This window comes from Dermacentor andersoni, chromosome 2 (genome assembly GCF_023375885.2).
Source record: "Dermacentor andersoni chromosome 2, qqDerAnde1_hic_scaffold, whole genome shotgun sequence".
NCBI classification, from domain to species: Eukaryota; Metazoa; Arthropoda; class Arachnida; order Ixodida; family Ixodidae; genus Dermacentor; species Dermacentor andersoni.
This window is the reverse complement of record NC_092815.1, coordinates 226,481,783-226,497,912: the sequence shown is the minus strand read 5'-3', so window position 1 is coordinate 226,497,912 and position 16,130 is coordinate 226,481,783. Positions and strand designations below refer to the sequence as shown.

At 43.7% G+C, this 16,130-nt stretch overlaps 1 protein-coding gene across 1 annotated transcript in view; it reads right to left on the bottom strand.

Moving 5' to 3' along the window:
* Positions 1–16,130, bottom strand: part of LOC126539977 (dual oxidase maturation factor 2-like) — a 449,790-nt gene that overhangs the window by 163,597 nt on the left and 270,063 nt on the right. The gene's annotated exons all lie outside the window — the stretch shown is intronic.

Here is a 16,130-nt window from a genome sequence, read left to right as displayed (position 1 = left end):
TTGTATATAGCTTTTCGTCTGCGTCTTCCTACGTAACATATCTGGTGGAGGTGGACGTTCCCTGTACCTCGTCACGGAGCTTAGCAGTGGACGGTACGTCGAGCCTAGCTTCATGGCTCCCGGCGATGACAACTCGACTCAGCCGCCTCCGACACCAGCTGCCACTTCGACGACCTACATCACTCTCCCTGCTCCTCGTGATCCTGGCGTATTCTCGGGCAAAGATGGGGAAGACGTCGAGGACTGGATCAGCCTGTACGAACACGTCAGCCGCAATAACCGGTGGGACCCTACTATCATGCTCGCCAACGTAGTCTTTTACCTCGGTGGCACACCTCGAGTTTGGTTTCGGACGCACGAAGAGGAGCTCACCAGTTGGGATTCGCTCAAGCAAAAGCTCCGAGACTTGTTCCGCAACCCCTACGGTCACAAACTTGCCTCGCAGAAGGCGCTTTCCGGCCGTGTGCAGAGGTCAACAGAGCCCTATGTCACGTACATTCAGGACGTCTTGGCTCTGTGCCGCAAAGTTGATGCACACATGACTGAGTCAGACAAGGCATTGCCGATGACGCCTTCAACTTGCTCGTATTCAACAACGTCGCGACGGTGGATGCCGTTATAAAAGAGTGCCGCCGCCTGGAACTCGCTAAAAGCCGACGTATCGACCAGCAGTTTGCCCGTTTACCTGCACAAGTGAGGTAAATGTTGTTTTGTATATGCACATATTTGCGTTTGTCACTATTCGCTTATCTTGCTGTCCACTCTGCGGAACCTTTTCTCGTGCTTTATAATGGATATTTCTGGGCTAATTGATGGTGCAAGTGAAGCCGACCATTTATTTGGCTGGAGGGAATTGTGTTAGCTGTGTGATACTACCAATTTTCAGTGCTAAGTATTTTTTTTCTCTTATAATATTCAAAGTATTAGCTAGCCTTGCCTTATCTCTTTATTGATCGAGGTGCCACTTAGTTACTGGCTATGGTGAAAAAGGCCCCAAAAAGTGCTTTCATTAGGTTTGTGCCATTCCAGAAAAATTAACTGGAAAGGAGTTCACTAAATTGAGGAAATGCGAAAAATAAACTTTTCTGTATTGCAAAATTACATAAGAAAAGAAGTGGTGTGCAGTTAGTTCTTGACTTCCTCCAGGTAGATAAGCTGCATTCACTACACAAAAGCTTTAGAAGTTTAGTTCTGAAGACAGCAAACCTGGCTCATCAGAAACACATGATTCAGGTATTTTTCACCATACCCGACAACTTGTTAAATGACGTCTCGTCAATTAATGGCTAAGTTGAGCGATGTTGTATTTCGGATATTGGGGCAACATGAAAATATATAGATGGCGCGGAGAAAAAGGTCAAACCACCAGACAAGTCTGCTTTAGTACTTCATTAGATTGTAATTGTGGTGAATGAACTATGCTAAAGCTTGTGTGTATTTACGTGAAGTAATTTTTTCCAGTCTATTTGGTATTTTGCCTTTGCACAGACAGCCGTAACAATTCCTGCGATGTGTTCGTGTGTAAAGCAATTTAATGTACCGTATTGAAATGTCTTTTGTGTGTTGACGCATGCAAGCCAGCTTCTAGAGTTCCTGTGTTCCAAATAAGTTAAACGGGTATGCTTAAGCCCTGCCTTTCGAGTCCCTTTGCCTTCTAGTCACAAACATAAATCACACGTGAAGACCCCAATGAGTTTTCCGATTGAGTTCAAAAGTATTTTTTAGATACATTTGCAGTGTGTACAGTGCTGTTGGTACAATCCTATGCCTCCTGGTTCCATGCAGCTGTGTCTTATATACTGTAATATAGTTTCATGTGCACGCATCTTTAATACGAATTAAAGTACGTGAAATAGATCGGTCTCTCCTTTGCTTTTGTTTGTGTTCGGGAAAGTTATGAGCAGGCACCGGGGCATGCACGTGTGAATAGCAAAGCACTTGGAAAATGAAATAAAAATTCTAGCCTAACGAAATATCAATTATATTTAAGTGACGAGTTCTGAAATCTCAAGGCCATCTCAACTGGGCCACAATGTACTTTGCTGTGCTGTGGCAGTAACGACTCAGTAAGAGTTCACCAGAACTACCAAAACATCATTTCCATGCAGCATCACTGGTAACCCAACAACAATTCAACAAAACAAACAAAACTGTTTACGGACAACGGACTTTTAATGATAACTTAACAATTATTCAACATTGAGACACCCAATGGTGTTTCATTAAAACTTCAGTGCCCAATATTCAAACGCCCTCAACACTCGACCCAATGATAACCCAAAAACTCTCAACGGCTTCTTAATATGATGCTCAAAATTGACCAATGACGTTTCAATGTCTTCCGAATACATTTTTCGTAAGCGGTAACCTCTTCCACGTTCGTCACGCTTCCAACCATTGCAGCGTCGTCTGCTAAGTCGACTTTCCGTGCGCCATCTATTTTCACTGCACTGCGGACCGAATGTTTTCAAGTCCTCAAAAAAATTGAGCAAGTTCGTATGGGACAATGATTCTACCGAGAAAAAGAAAAAAGACCTTCAGGTAAAAGCTCCTGATTCAGCGCCTTCACTTGCTGGAAGCCGATTTGAACAGCTCTGGCACTGCAGTACATTTAGAAAACGCACGATCTTAAGAGGACATGGCGCCACTGTCATGATGAAGCATCTCGTTCGTTGTTCGCGGGTGGCAATTTGTTGAGAACAGTGGATAGAGAAGTGCATTCACTACGCGTACGAGCCAAGGCACACGGCGTCGTAAGCAGCCGCACCTATACTCGCAGAAAACTTTCTGTGGCTCTGAAGGGAAAGCTACGTAGGCAAAGCGCGCACAATTGAGAGTGCTTGTGAAAGAGTTCGGGGTTTTAATCCACGTGAGCTTAGGCTGGGAAAGAGAAAATATAAACACCTCATTGGTAACGGTTAAATAAGACAGAACACACCTCCGCGTGCAAAAGCTTACTTATTTTGCGGTTTTTTCCTTCCGCGTCTGGGCAAACGCTAAACAGCTGCACGTGGAGGCTGCGTCGATTCAGCGTCTGCTCCGAGCAACTAAAGTAGAGTGCTAAAGCACTGTCAACGACGTCGGACTACTTGGCGCCCTAACACATCTGCAGCAGCTCCGTGCCTATAGCTTTCCCTTCATTACCACAGAAGGTTGTCCGGGAGTATAGTAATCATAACCGATGGATGCGCAGTTGCTTCTTTCCTTACAGTATAAGTGTGTCCGTGTCTATGTCAGTAAGCACGTATGCCGCCGAATGGCCGCCAACATTTCGAGCCATTTTTCCAGCCATCTGTGATCAAAGTACATCTCGACGCAGGCTTCTCGACGGTGGGCATCTTCTGCTGGCGGGTATCTTCTGTCACCGAACTCACGTACTCGCACTTATTCATCGGGACAGGTGCCTTGCTAGCCCTGGCGCGAGGGAAATGTTTTGCCGAACAGCTCTTTGCACACGTCGCTCACTTAGCTTTGCACACGTCCTGTAACATCACGCTGTTAACGAAACAGGTTCATTAGAATATTCTGGCTCGGCACAAGAGGCACTCTTCTTATCGTAAGTTTATATAATCTATTTGCTGCTTGTATCTGTTGTCTGTGTTGTTTCCTAACTTTGCGTAATCAGATTGTATGCTTGACGAGAATGGTGGTGTACTTTGCGCAAAGTAGGCAAGCAGGAGTCAAGTATACCGAACTCACGAGTACCTAAAACCACCATACCAGCGCTCAGCCAGAACAAACCATGACAAGAGTATCAGGCCATATACCTCCCGCTGTAATACATTCAAGTATTCCTTCTTTCCGTCAGTCATAGAATTATGGAATAAACTGCCACAAGACATTGTATCCTCGGAATCTGTTATCACATTTTCTGTCAAGATTGAAATTTTTTTTGATCAGCAGGTTGCGCCGTTGTAGAAAGGAAAAAAAAAAGGGGGGGGGGGCTGCGCACGGAGTGTATGTTTCATGTGGACGCTGACCGCAGTTCTTGTAGTGTATGCTTTTACTGTGTATGCCGCTTGCAGTTATTCCAAAATCAGTGTATAACGCGCACCCTTTCCTGTACTGTTTAGTAAAGGAACAGTCTGTACTGTTTTAGGACTTTGGTTTCTTTCATTTTCGGATCTTTTTTTGCTGGCAATCTGTACTTTTCGTTGTTGTTTTTCTTTGTTTTCCCACTCCTGTAAGAGCCTGTAAAGGCTTACAGTATTAATAAAATAAAAAAAATATATATACATAACCCATATCTACGCATGTGCTCTTGAGAATGGCTCTGCCCGTGTAACTTGTTTTTGTGCACGGGTACAGGCTTACCCAATAATGAGTTACTCTTGTGATTGCTCGTTGTGCCACAATTGATGCCACTATTGCCAGGTGACAATATTAATGTAGCACTGATATGTGTTGGACGTATTGGTGTGCGAACATGGTTGCGCATGGAATAAAATGCATGAATTTCGCAATAAATCGCTGAAGTTAGTGCATCTTGATGTCACGGCTCCCTTTTGTTTCTGTCTGCTTATGTGAAAGTATTATCGAAATATCGATGAGTCGCTGATAGTGTGGATCATCGAATGTATATCAAGTGGAATTGTTCTGTGCATCTGAAAACATTCGGATTGGATGCCATGAGATATGTTGTCCGTTCGAGGGTTGTGTACTAGTAGCGATTGTGGTTATCATAAACTCAACCAGAATAGCGATCGGCATGCATTCCCTAAAAAAAAAAAAAAAACGCTAGAGTGAAGCTGTCCATGCGGACCCTGTGCTGTCGTTGTCGGATTTCGCTAAAAAGGGGCCATATGACTAGCGGGAGAGGGAAAGAAGAGCTCAACAGGGGAAAGTGGGTGTTAGAGTGACTTTTTTCTCCTGTGAGACTGCTATCTTATACACGAATCTTATATGGTTGGTACCCGGTGCATTTTCGGTGATCGGGTCAGATCGGCATCAAATTTATCGACGATTGATTGCACCCTGCCGCGAAAGAAAAATATGTTATGCCGGCGATTTGCGACGAAAGAACAGTGCCCGGCGATAAAAACGCGATACTAGGAGCGCGTGGCTGCCAACTATTCTTGCCCCAGCAAGAAGTCCCGGCAGCCACGTCAATCGTCAAACCACTCCAATCGTCGAAACGATTGCAGCGCCCGCATCTTCAGTGGTGGGCCTTGCACCCAATATAGAGAGCTTTGGATTAGTGTTTCGTGGCATTTCATCTCAGCTACAACTGTGGGAAGACCAAGAGCAGTGCGTACTCCTGAGGACGACGCTGCCTACCGCAAGCGTCAACGAAAGTTGGTTCGTTAACGGACTAGTCGTCGTAGGGCTGACCGAGAGCTGCGCACCCGAGATTTACAATATAGACTGTTTGTGAAGTCTGACTTGCATGGCGTAACACTCCATGTAAGTAACATAGCTTCGCTGTACGACCATTTTCACGGTCTGGAAGGGTCGGTGATTTTTTTATAGGATGGTCGCCATGTACTTCGTCATGGTTTAGATAACGGCACACAAAACACATTTCCACATTTAACGCACATTACCTCAAACGAGAGCACGTCCGCACGAACCAAGATACTTTGAAGATTGCGGTTATTTTTCCAGAAAACAACGCTTGATGAAGAACCACAGACTAAAGCTATAAAAGTGTAGCGTGAGTACGCCTGAGGTTTAGTATAAGTAAACGACATGAAAAAGAAACGCAGCCAACAATCAGTGATAACATGATACATACATAAATACATACATACATACATACATACATACATACATACATGATTAAATTCAAACGAATAGCTATTGAAAGAGTAAAAATTGTTATCTACGACACTCAATCCCATTTTATTTCAATTCAATTTATTTCTGCACTTCATACATCAGAACTGCAGCGAACAGGGACGAAAATAGTTGTCTATCGAGAAACTTGACGGGATCCCCGTTCCCTCACAGACAGTCAATGGCAGCACGACAGTGGTTGTTATCCATTTAAAGCATTATACAATGGATGGATGGATACAACTTTCTTGTATGTCCGGCAAGGTTTAACGCGACCCGCGCTCAGGTCTCCCACGGAGGAACGTCAAGGCCCTGCCTCAACGCCGCTTCACGGGCTTGCTGGACTGCCCACATCTGAATTCCGAGGTTTGAGCTGCGCAGAGCGGCGGCCCACCTCGACGACAGGGTCTCCGGAGTAACTGCCATCCCTTCTATAACTACATTGCACTCCCACAGCATGTGTTTGAGTGTTGCTGGTCCTTCCTGGCACAATTTGCACGTGTCGTCCTGATGCTTGTCTGGGAAGATACGTTTGAGACGGAATAGATTAGGGAACGTGTTTGTCTGTAGTTGTCGCCAGGCGACGGCCTGCCTCCTGTTCAATTTGGGACTCGGCGGTGGGTATATCCTTCTGGCGTTCAAATATGCACTGGTGATGTCGTTGTATCTGGTGAGCCTGTCCCGTTCTGCTCGAGAAGCGTTCACTATCGTGCGAGAGGCGTTGCCCTGTTCGGCGCGGCGGGTCATGTCTCGAGCCGTCCGGTGCGCCGTCTCGTTTAGGTTCGGGAGCGCGTCGCCTTCCGTGGTGACGTGCGCGGGGAACCATATGATCCTCGAGCTCGCGGTTTTGGATCTGCCCGCTTTGGCCAGAATGGACAGGGCTTCCTTGGAAATTCGACCTTTGGCATAATTCTTTATTGCTGTTTGCGAGTCACTGAGTACAACTTCGCATTCCTGTTCTGTGAGGGCCAGCGCAATCGCTACTTCCTCCGCTATTTCCGAGTGTTTGGTGTATACACTGCATGCGGTTCTGATTTTTGACTCTGCGTCTATGACTACGGCGGCGTATGTTTGGCCGTTCGCATATTCGGCTGCGTCGACAAAGCGCGCGTTTCTCTCCCTGCCGAATGAACGGAGCAGAGCCTCGGCTCTTGCCTTTCTTCTACCTCGGTTGTAATCGGGGTGCACGTTTCTTGGGATGGTTGCCACCGTAATGGTCTCTCTGATTTTGTTGGGGATTTGCATTTTCTGGCCGCGCTGGTTGTGGTACGTTATGCCGAGCGTGTTCATAATGTGTCTTCCCGTCGTGGTGGTCGACAGGCGTTCGAGCTGCGAGATGCGTTGTGCTTCGGCTATTTCTTCTATGGTGTTGTATACACCATAGAAGCATTATACAAGAGCATAAAAACTTTGATTCTAGTGAGAATGCAAAATAACCGCTTGTGAAAAGAAAACAAATTGGGAACAGGTGAAGAACATACATGTTCACTTATTTGATACTGTCAACCCCGTTGTTAGGGTCATTACAGGGAGGGTGATGGGTCAAGAATACATGATACATAACTTTCTTTCTATGCAACATACAAATTCACTGGCGCTCTTGGTAGTTAACAGCAACAACGAGAAAAAAATAGAAAAAAGGAGCAAAGAACAGTAGTTCTACAAAGAAAAGTCAACAAAAATGCTCGTAGTGAAAATTCAGTATACATCCTCGGAAAAGAAAGTATCTAACGCATTTTCAAATTCGGCAGAGCCCTCGTTGCTCAAAACTGCATTAGGCAATCTGTTCCACATTTCAATCGTGTCAGGAAAAAAGGAGTAACAAAAAGCATCAGTACGTGTTAGATAACGTTGATTAGCTCTGCTATTGTTGAGACGATAGCATCTCCTTCCTGGAGGTTGTAGATATAGATCCTTGTTTATTTTTGTTTGCCCACTCATGATATTAAAAATAAACTTTAGCCTATGCTTACGTCTGCGTTCCTCCAGAGGCTCTAGTTCACAAGATTTTAACAAGGCTGTAACAGACTCCATGCGTCGGTATTTTTCGCATATGAAACGGACTGCCAATCTTTGTATTCTTTCTATTTTTGCTTTCAGGACTTTCTGATGAGGGGACCACAAGCGTACTCTAAGACTAGTCGTACAAAAGTTTTGTAGGCTGTTAATTTCACGTCCCGTGTAGCGCATTTCAGTTTTTTTCTTTAAAACGTATAGTTTTTGGTTTGCATTGGAACATATATTATCAATGTGTGAATGCCATTGCAATGTGTGCATAATACTGACTGCTAAGTATTTGAAAGAAGCTGCATTATTCAGAGGATGGTTTCCGATGTCGTATATGAAGGAAAATGTGCTCCTACTTGAGCGAATATGCGTAAATGTTGTTTTGTTATAGTTCATTTCCATGTCCCATCTTAAACACCACTCGTCTAATGCCTGTAAACGTCTGTTCAGATTAACTTGGTCACCTTCGCAACCTATTGGGGAACCAATCAAACAATCATCGGCAAAAAGTTTCATTTTAACAGGTGATTCAACTAGTGCACCGATATCATTAACAAACAACAAAAACTTTATATTTAAAAAAAACTTTATTGGTCCAAAAACAGAACCTTGGGGAACCCCAGAGTACACACGCAATAGATTTGAAATGCAATCCTCAATCCTTACAGACTGTTGACGCATAGATAAACAGGCCTCTATCCATTGTATTACATCTTTACCTATTCCTATTTTATCGAGCTTTAAAAGCAATTTGCGGTGAGAAACCTTATCGAAAGCTTTCCTAAAATCAACACTTATTACGTCTGTTTGTAGGTGTGCATCCATGTTCAAGTAGAAATCATGGAGTGTTTCTGTTAGCTGTATCACCGTCGAAATACCGCTCCTAAATCCATGCTGGATTGTGGAAAGTAACTCGTTAGTGTCAAGAAAACTAATAATATGTTTCGCAATAACGTGTTCTAGGGCCTTGCCGTCAAGGGTATCGGTCGGTAATTGTTTACTTGCGTACGGTTGCCATTTTTAAAAACAGGGATTACTATGCATTGCGCCAGTCTTGCGGAAGTGAATGAGATTCCATTGACTTCGCAAATATTATCTCTAAGTAAAAGGAAACCCATTCGGCATATCGTTTGAAAAATTCAGTTGGTAGACCATCTGGTCCGCTTCTCTTCGCATCTACTTCAAGCAGCAGTTGTAGAACACCTTCACAGCTGATAATAACTGGTTCCATTGCGGTCCTCATGTCGCCGTTTATGTATTCGCCTATCACCTCTGTCGGTGGTATAAACTGACTGAAAGAAGCGATTGAAAATATCAGCTCAGTCTTCAACTTGTGTCAGGACCTTTCGTTCACGTTCGATCTGTTCAATTTTTTCCTTACTTTCACTGAAGTAACGCCAAAATTGGTGTGGTGAATTTTTAAGAAAGTTGGCAAGCGTGTGATCAAAGAACACTTTTTTCGATTTCACAAGAGCTTTTCTCATTTCAATTTTTATAGCTGCAACTTCCATCGCTCTCACTTTGTTTTTGTAGTGTTTGAATTTTCCGTTTCGATGGATAATGTTGCGTGTTATCCAGGGGTTTCCTTTGCGCATTTTCTTAATACGAGTTGGTGAAGTAATATGATATAGTGAAGTACAAAAGAAAAAATTATTTCTACATCTGAGAACAGTATTACAAAAGCCAAAATTTCCGAATAAAAGTAGCAATAAATGAAATATCCTACAAGTCCCTCGTGAACACTTCACACAATACAGAGAGGCGTATATACTGGCCATTAGAAAATAGAACTTCAATGTTTTAAGTATGAGGTTAAATATATTACTTCCGCTGGTATCGCATGCATTTAGGATCCTGGGCGTCAGAAATTGCCATGTATGATCACTATACTTTTTTCTGCATCAAGGAACAGTCCACTTTTCAGCGCATCTAGTACGAAAAACTTTATGCTTTAGGGTTATGACAGCAAGAGATCTGAGAAACTCAGTCACTGCAGGTGTTGAAAACCTAATGTAGTAGAGCAGCCGATATAGAAAAGTTGTGTTGACGCAAACAATATTATACTCAACAAACTAATGTCTGATGTGTACTTTATAACACCAGTATTATGACTTTCTTTTGCAATACCAGTAGTTTATGAAGGTTAATTTTTGATGTCGTGCTGCAGACAAAGTCGCCGTAATTAAAATGACATTGAAAAACAATGTGATAAGTTATTGTCTTTAGTCGCCTAGGGAAATTAAATCGACATCTAAAAAGAAAACCCGCTGTCTGACACAGCTTTTTTCAATATTGTCGCAGTACAATGCGGAAAGCAGACAGGGAGACGTTCTTCAAGAGCCGCAGGACACCTTGTTCGAAAACAAACAGGCCAGAGACACATCTTGTTCGTGCTCGCCGAATCTCACTGACTCACTAGATGAAGTCCGTTAATGTCCCTATCTTCGTTGTCGTCTGCACGAAATACACGCGTCCTTTGTCCCTCCCTAAGAGAGCATCGTCCGGATGCTAGACCAGAAGAGTCAATTGCGGAAATAAGGGTCCCTCGCATAGTTATTCGCTCACATACGGCTTCATGCGGACGTGGACGAGTTCTCAACGGTGCATGCGGCGCCGCTTACAAGTGGGGCTATCGGGAACGACCTCGTGCGTGACATCACTGAGTCGGCGCAATACTCAATATGGTCCGAAGTGTCGCCTTAACATCTTCTCGGGGAGGCCTCGTTTCCGTATGGGTGTCCAAATCCACACTTTGTCGCCAACGTCATAGATTATTATTCGACGGTGAAAATCATAGCACCCTCCCGTACAAAAAAAATTATTGAGAAGGCATTGAAATATTGTTGGTCAATGTTGAGTTTTTCATTGAGGAATTATTGAGAGTATGTTGGAGAATTGTTGGGTTGAGTGTTGAGCACTCTTGAATATTGGCCACTGAAATCAAATTGAAACACCATTGGGTACCTCAATGTTGAATAATTGTCAAGTTACCATTGAAAGTACATTGTGCTTAAACGGCCCGTTGTGTTTGTTTTGTTGAATGGTCGTTGAGTTACCATTGATTCAGCGTTGAACTAACGTTGTGGTAGTTCTGTTGACCTGTTGTTGAGTTATTATTGCCACAGCATTGAAAAGCATATTGTTGCACACTTGAGATGCCATTGAGATTTCAGAAGTCGCCATTGAAATATGATTGACGTTTCGTTGGGCTAGTGTATTTTTATTCATATATTGAAATTGCTTCGCTGTTCACACTTGCATGCCCCGGTGCCTGCTCGTAACTTTCCCAAACACAAACAAAATGAAAGGAGAGACTGATCAACTTGAAGTACCTTTATTTACACTAAAGATGCGTGCACGTGAAACATTATTACAGTACATAAGGCACCACTACATCGAACCTGGAGACATAGGCTAGTACCTACAGCACTCTAGCAGTGTAAATACATCTGAAAAAACCTATACATATGAATCCAATCAAAACGATCATTGTGCTCTTCACTTTTGACTTAAGTTTATGACCAGAAGGCAAAGCGACTCAAAAGCCAGGCCTTAAGCATACCCTTGTAACAACCAACTTTGAACACATGAACACTTGGAGCTGCTTGCATGTGAATACACAAAAGACATCTGATTATGTTACATTAAAATGTTGCGCACACTAACACATCACAGGAAGAGCTACGGCTGACTGTGAGAAGGCAAAATAGCCAACTTGAAACGAATGACTTCACGTAAATATATACAACCTTTAGCACACGTCTTTCACCACGACTAAAATTTAATGAAGTACCAAAGTAGACTTGCCTGAGCTTTGTCTTCGAGATATATAATTTTCATGTTGCCCAATTATTTTATAAAATAACATCACTCAACTTAACTATTATTTGACGAGACATAATTTAGAAAGTTGTCGGGCATGATGAACACCTGAATCGTGTTTCTGACAAGCCAGGATTGCTTTCTTCAGAAATAAACTTGTAAAGCTTTTGTGTAATGAAAGCAGCTTATCTCCCTGGCACAAGTCAAGAACAAACAGTACACCATTTGATTATCTTAATGTGGGGTAGAGAAGAGTTCCTTAGTTGCATTTCCTCAATTTAGTGAGCTCATTTTCAGGTAATCTTTCTGGACCTGCACAAAGCTAATTAAAGCACTTTTTGGGGCCTTTTTTCCTATACCCAGCAACTAAGTGCTACCTCAGTCAATAAAGAGATAAGGAAAGGCTAATACCTTGAACGATAAGAGAAAAAATAATTATTTAGCAAAGAAAATTGGTAGTAACACATGGCTAACACAATTCCAAACAGCCAAATAAATGGTCACCTGCACTTTCAGTATCAAGCACCCCAGAAATAGTCAAAGTATGAGAAAAGGTTCCAATGACTCGACAGCCAGATTGCTGAGACAGTGAAAAACGCCAATAAATGCATATACGAAACGCCAATTACCTCAATTTCGCAGATAAAATGTTATTAAAATAGCACCAGAATTTCGCTGCATAAAATACATAAAGGCTGCATAAAAAGTGGGACAAAGCAGTAACTGAAAGACAGAGGGAGCTACGGCACCCATGTTGAAAAAGATTACAAGGAAAATGATATATATGCCTATTTAAGTTTACAATTTTCGCTCCAACATATAGAAAAAGTACGCATGCACTTAGAGCATAAAAAGGTTCATGTGCCTGGAGAATGCAGCGCAGTACAAAGAAGCGTCATGAGAACCGAAAAGTATATCTTACTACGAATGCTTGCAACCTACAATCAGGCATGTGCCATGTCATGCCTTGAATGGATGAAATTCACAAATCTTACACACAAAGGAAGTTACCATCACTCTTATTGGCTTCCTCAGGGGACTCCTTGAAATTGAACTAGAAAAATGTACTCAGTGTCAAAAACATTGAGAAGATAAGACCCTATAGCGTTCTTCCTGAAATAAACAGCGCAAATAACTTCATGTATCAATTCTATGGACACTTCGCCAATTCGGTGTACATTTATATTTCACAACCACCCAAACAGAGACGAGAAGGATGAATTAAGGCAGGAACACACATGAACGCTGGCTCAAGTAGAAGTTTATTCGTGAAGACGAAGATTTTAAACACACTGGCCAACTTCACAAAGAAAAAGCCATGGATGCGCAGCATACACAGCCCGGCACAACAAAAAAGGACCTAAATACGTCCTGTAGAATAAACATGTGCGTCAAAAACTAACAAAAACATGAAAACTGAAAGGTTTCTCCTGTAAGTGATATTAACGAGAAGTACTGCAGCAACTCTTTCCCACTAATGGTCACAGAAATCTTGCTTATGAATATTTCTTCGTGATCAAGAAATAATGCTTCCATAAGTCCTCTTGTGTTCTGGTCTTTGTGATGAAACAATCGTTCTTTCTGCTCTATACCGCAACACCAGAGGAGTTCCAGAAGCAATATTTATTGATCACAAACGAAACAATTGCATAACCAAGTTATCTGCTGCCCTTAGTGTGAAAAAGTTGTTCTCAAAAGAGTATTTCCCGTTGGGTAGTATCACTTATCGGATAAATCTTTCGCTTTTTCAATAGATTTGACCGATAGTTCTCGTTTTTCACGCACGTTTATTCTACATGACATGGCTTCATATTTTTTTCTTGTCGCACGTGGCTGTTTCTGCCACGCATGCACGGATTTTTACCTTTGCCAAGTTGACCAGTGTGTTTAATACCTTTGTCATCAAAAGCAAACATTTAGTAGAGCTTGCGCTCGTGTGTGCTGCTACCTATTTCGTCGTCCGCCTCTGTTCGTGCTGCTGTTTACAGTACCCACGTATCACTTGGTTAGGCTGGTAAACAGTCTCACAAACAAAAGTAAATGCCTCCCCTCAAAAGGTAGCCCATCCTTTACTACTAAACGCCAGAGCAAATCGAAAGTAAGCCTTCACAGCGTCCATGCGGCAGCTAGTACACCACAGAGCAACACAAAAGATAGTTGAAAATCCCACTTGATGGAGAGTGGCAACAGAGATGCGAGCTTGCTAGTGAATCAGCCACATATCAACGGGTGTCTCTTGCACGACGCCAAGGTGCTTTTGGCGTAGAACACTTTAGCATCTGGGAATTTACTGCATACGTAACCTGTGAGAAGGGAATGTGGACAGAAAATGATATTGCGCGGATTAAGAATCTGCCACACACTGCACATAACTACGCACGAAATAGAACTACACACTATACTGGCAAGTAAAAATTTGCGACTCTTTACGAGTGCCGTCGAGAAAAGGAAGGAATGGGTTTGCTACGGTAAATGTTAGCTAAAACACGCACAGCGATGTTTCACAGTGGGGAAAATATTCCCGGCTCTCTCGCAGAACCAAAGACCACGCGACAGTGCATAGCCCATACCAAACAGATATCGAATCTTTGGGCAGAAGTCCAGTAGAAGGAATGACCTAAACATACGCCGAGAGCGATGCGAGCGTGAGCGTGCCTGTACGAGTGAGAACATGTGCCGCTTCTTTGAAGCTAGCCGCTCCGGCGTGGCTCCGATCATCCCGCGCGATTTGTGTGCAGAACGTCGCGTACACGCCCTTGCGCGTTTTGCGCGGTAGCGTCCGCGCAGTGAGCTAGCTTCATGCACGCGTCATTCTTCACCGCGCAAACGGTGCTCGAGTGCGACGCTTAGCTCGCGGCGACAACGCGCCGATTGGCGCTCCTTTCGCTTCTGGAAACAACGCACATTCGGATCGGTCCAACTCAAAGAGGTAGCAGAGAACGGTGGCATGTTTCGGTTATCGCTTATTAAAATTTACAGTACGCCTTCAACGGCAACCCGCCGCGCTAGATAAAGATGCTTACTGCGGTAGTTTTGGCGGTGATAGACGATAAGGTGAGCCCGTCGGCGGCTGTGTTCTTTGACCACGTCACCACACCTCCGTTCATTTGCGCTGTGTATCCGTGTACAGTCACCGCGCGGAAGCTGTGACTAATCGGTTGGCCGTTCTCCGCAAATCCCAGAGAGGCGAAATACATTTCGCGGTGCGCCGCATCATTAGCCGCAACCTAAATCGAGGCGCGCTAACCGCTACGGCACAAAAGGTGATCACACTAACCGTATGGTATACGATGAGCCACTACGCAAAAAAAAAATTATTCTGATGTTCCACGTGCCAAACCAACGATCTGATCATGAGGCACGTCGTAGTTGGGGACTCCGTATTAATTTTGACTTCCTGGAAATTTTTACGTGCATACAATGCACAATGCACGAGCGTTTTTGCATTCCGCTCCTTTGGAATGCGGCCGCTGCAGGGATCGTATCCACGACCTCGAGCCCGAAATTGCCACGGAGGCCGCCATAGTTACGAAATGCGTAAGCGTGAAGTGCAACACTGCCTTCCGGTACGAGTGTGGTACAAGCGTAGCACAGCTGCACACCTGCTGCACGATTATTTGTCGCGGTTCTCCTAAACTCGTAGTGCCTGCCTAAATACCTTGAAAGGCAGCGCGCCTCTCAAGTAACGGAACGCGATAACAAGCGCTAAGACGGCATACGTGAGCCCCCATGAAAGATGACGTGGCCACTGTAGAAAATTATCCCTGCGCAGAGAAGCCGATCCTTATGTTCCAATTGTGTTCTCTCATACAAATGAAGGAAACGTTATTAGACAGGAACAAATGAAGCAATGCAATTTTACGCACATGGGGCGCCGCTGCCTCTTCGCCTACCATTGTTTCAAACGAAGTGACGGCGGCAGCGAGAGTTAGTATCGCGCGCATTTGCTCCGGCGCATGCGGTTTGCTTCAAGAAAGTGAACGCTGTGCTTAACATGTCACGCTCGTCAATGTCAAAATAGAAAAGAAGGCTACGTGCCCAAGAAAACGAGATTACTTACCTATCTTCAGAAGTGCGGCTGCGACTGTTTCGCGGTGCCTTCTCTCCAAGAGGCATCATGGCCTCTGCCGCGCAACTCATCAAAACCGTCAGGCTCGCACATCAGTAGAAGACTAGTTGTTGGGTGAGCCAACCACTTCACCGGATAAACGTCCCACTTATCGTCGTTAAAGCATTTCACTAAAATGTGCGTCATGATGTCCGAAAAGGAAATACTTTCATCAAGAAGCACGAGGCGTGAACCACCGCACAACTGCAACCGAATAACTGAGACCGAGAGCCGTTCACAACATGGCTTCACTATCGTATTCAGCTATAAAAACCTTTCAAACACAAAATAACGGCACTTAAGAACCACTAATTGATTAGCAATAATTTTTCATCAACTAACCTTCATAAATTTTTAAGAACTACCTAATTTATAGCGTAAACAATAAATACTACGACCAAAAAATGCGACTACGAAA